This window comes from Macadamia integrifolia, unplaced genomic scaffold (genome assembly GCF_013358625.1).
Source record: "Macadamia integrifolia cultivar HAES 741 unplaced genomic scaffold, SCU_Mint_v3 scaffold2275, whole genome shotgun sequence".
NCBI lineage: Eukaryota > Viridiplantae > Streptophyta > Magnoliopsida > Proteales > Proteaceae > Macadamia > Macadamia integrifolia.
The window spans coordinates 26,374-30,262 of record NW_024868607.1 but is presented as its reverse complement, the minus strand read 5'-3'; positions in this window follow the sequence as shown (position 1 = coordinate 30,262).

Sequence of the window (3,889 nt, the reverse complement as noted above, 5' to 3'; positions counted from 1 at the left end):
TAATTCTTGTGTATAAATCACGCCTACGGGCTCACATGTATATTTACTATGTAATACAATTTGGGTATCAATTGTATTGGGGTATTTACAAGTATATACATGTAAGACTTTATACAAAATTTGCTTAACTTAGTGTGTGTGTGTGTGTGTGTGTGTGTGTGTGTGTGTATGTTGTACTGTGGTTACTGTATCAGATTATCCTGGCAAGTTTTGGGTTAACAGGTGTTAACTCGGTCATCGGTCTAGTTCTCTGAGAACGGGGTGTAACAGCAATGGTGCAGAGCATTGATTCTTTACCCACTCACAACATACAAATTAAATCCCATAAAATCAATAATAGGACCCCGGGGTTGGGTAAACCTAAAAGCTTTAAAGGACTAAAACTTGTAATAAGAAGAAAAGTCTAAATTCTTACATTCCATTGCATGCATGAGAGTAGAGCTTAAATAAATTAACAAATGACCAATTAGTTGGTTCGTAAACCATGATGAAAATTTTAACAAAAAAATTTGGGCAGCATAGCAACGCTATATTAAAATTCCAAGAATTTTACAAAAGCCACCTGGTAAATCATACATAAAGATAATTACAAAATAGGGTGACAACCATTATCACCACCAAACCACCACCGAATAAATCAAAACAAATAAAACTGTTCTAAAAGTACCAAACCACCACATAGATACTTTCCAAGTTCCAAACCATGAAAGTATATCAAAATATACAACCACCAAGTATCAAAATCACCATCATCAACTAGGAAAGAAGGAATGTGGAGGAGGATCTATCGCTTCATCAATCGTCGTTAGGTGCGGTGGATGAACTTCCCCACTTGGGCCACGATTTGCAATGGAATCGGTAGTCATAAAAGTCTAGCTGATCATTTATCAGGATGACTTCCCTTTGCACTCAACGAAAATCAGCAGTGACACCCTTGGAAACCTTATCCAAGTCCTCTGCTAGAGTTTGAAAATCCATCTCCAACCTCCCCAACCTATGTTGTATCGCCAATTCCCAGGCAACACTCTCCTCTACATGCTCTAAAATCCGATTCTGCCATTCTTTCAGGGTAATAATGCTATCCACTAACCTCTGAAAATCAAAAGCCCCACCTGAAGGTGGTGAAGCTGTAAATTGTGGATCAACAGCACAGGACTCTAAGGGCTCCTCCTCGAGGATCTCATCCTCATCAATCTCCTCCTCATCCGGATTGGGCAAATAATCCTCATCCTCCTCACTGACATACTTAGCCTCCATATCCTCTAGCCCATGTCATCTGGCTCCTGTGGTGCCCCCACTGGCATTGGCAACCCCATCCTCTTCAAGTTCTCCCTAGTGAAAGTCTCCTGGATACTTCCCCTCCTCACCCAATGAATCCACTTAGAAGTACTCAAATACCTTGGTGAGTGATCTTCCATAAGGGAAATCAGAGTCACTGGGGTGAGTGGTGTGATACTCCATGGTCTTCATCATGACATAGGGGAGGCAAAGACGGGGTGCACCCTCATCCAAGGCCACAAAAATGCAGTAGGCTATGTAGGCAGTCATGAAACTCACCTGGTTCCTATGACCCGCTCTGGGGAACAGGTTAAACTGGTCCAAGCGAGCAAATACACAAGCGTCTGCATTGTAGGCTATCTCGAACAAGGGATGCTCTTTGTGGTCACAAATAGTCCTGTGGATGTGCTCTTGCATCTCAATGCTGATATCCGGACCCACAAACTTGATCCTTGGGGGATTATAAAAATGGGCACCCTTAGCTAAGATACCTAGAATGGTTGCCAACAGATCCACAGTCAAAATAATATTTATCCCCTACACCAGACAGGTAAGAGAGTATCCCCCATTCTCGTAGGACACCTCCAAGTTGCAATAAAAATATCGAACAAGATCCTTGTAGCAAGGACTCTCGGGATAAAGCATGGGATCCCAACCTAGAGAGGTGAATTTCTCCAACATCTGGTAATCTACAAAATCCTCAGTTACCACCGTCTTCTCCATCATAACCAGCTTTTTGGAGAAGATGGACCAGGCCACAACCATCTTGGGGATGTGGAATAAACTCACATCAAATTTTTTCGGATTGACGGGGGGTTCCTTGTGGGTTGGGCCTATGATGAAGAAGAACCTAAAACCACATTTCTCCCTCTAGATGTAGTAGTCTTCTTCCTTTTGGAGGAGGAGGCAGCCTTTTTTCCCTTTCTAGAAGACATCTTGAAAACACAAGGGAGATGTGTAAGTGAAATGAACAGGGAATATGAAAAGAATGTGATAAGAAATATTTTAAAAAAAAAAAAAGGGAGGGTGAGATGAACCCTATAAGAAATGAAATGAACGAAAGAACCCCAAAGTACATGTAGAAATATCAAAATACAAGGATATTAGGAGATGAACTTGGAAGGAATGAAAATTTTGTAATGAGGAAGTGAATGAGTTTGAGAATCTACCTAATACCCAAATGCAATTGAATGGAAAACAACAAGCATAATGATGGCAATGGTTACAGTAAATTGAAGAAATGGGATGGAAATCCCAACACAGTCACTTGAGGAAAAATGGAGTTTTATTTGTGGTGAATGAGAGTAATCATAGCGGGCAATGAATGTATGTCTACAAATGAAATTATTCAAACTACTTTGCTACTCATTGATAGAGGATGGACATAGTGATATTTCATTCATAAGGGAAAAGCGAAGAAATGAAGGGAAACGCCCAAAATTTCTAAAGATTTGATCATAAAAGGGGGAAAATGTATATCGAGAGAAGGGAAATCTATACACATGCAAGTGGAAATGACTACTCTACTAATGTGTGTGTGCATTGAGAGTGAGTAGTGTTATTGAATCATACAATTGCAAGAAATAAGTGAAATGAAAAGAAAACTCTAAAACAGAGAAATTAGGGCAAGAAATTAAGATTTCCTCTCTATAATCAATCAATCAAGGCCAACAAACCATTGAAAGCATAAATGGGACACCATATTGCCAAGAAAATAAACATTCCCTTGAGAAAATGAAGTATATGAAGAGATTTAAAGTTCCATAGCAAGAGAACACCGAAAAAACATGATTCTCAAAGAGAAAAGAGAGAAAAGAGAACTTACTTGAGTACTTGAGATGATGAAGAAGAGATGAATGCCAATTTGTCAGTAAGATCGCAAGTTGAAGGTTTGGAATGGACCCTCAAATCGCCCTAGCCTGAGAGTTCGAAAGAAAGAAAGAAGAAAGTGGGAAAAAGGGTTTTAAAACCCCTTTTTAAGGCCCCTGCCTAACCTTGCCCGTCGGTCTTGCCCGTCGGTTTGGATATCAAGACCCAAAATGGCATGTGTTGGAAATTTTCATATTCCGTTGCTAGTGGGCCTCAATTAAACACCAATAGGGGTGTTTTACCGCGTAGTTAAGCATCGTTGTGAGACCAAACTATGTATTGAATAAATAATTATGGATGCGTTTGATCATGTGGTGTGGTGCATCAATGTAACCTGTGATATAAAATGCATTTGATTGTGAATATATATACACAAATGTGGTGGTTCTCAATCAATGCTAACATTTTGGAATAATCCAGGTATCGAACATCATAGTATGCACCAAATCCGGTGGTCGTGCCTGTGGTACCTCTCGTGGTCGACCACCCATTTCCCATGATCCTCGACCCCTGGGACAATCCTCACAACCACCACCACAAGTGGATCATGATCTGGAGAAAGTTCAAGGTAACCCACCCGTGACCAAAATTCTGGGTCCCTCACATTTCATCACCCTTGGTGATGTTGCGACCCTTATACAGCAGTCGCAAGGGGATTTTCTGCAGCAGTTGCTTCAGCAGCAACAAACTTTCATGACTGCTATGCAACAATACTTGATCCCTACTCTCCAGGGTCAGACTC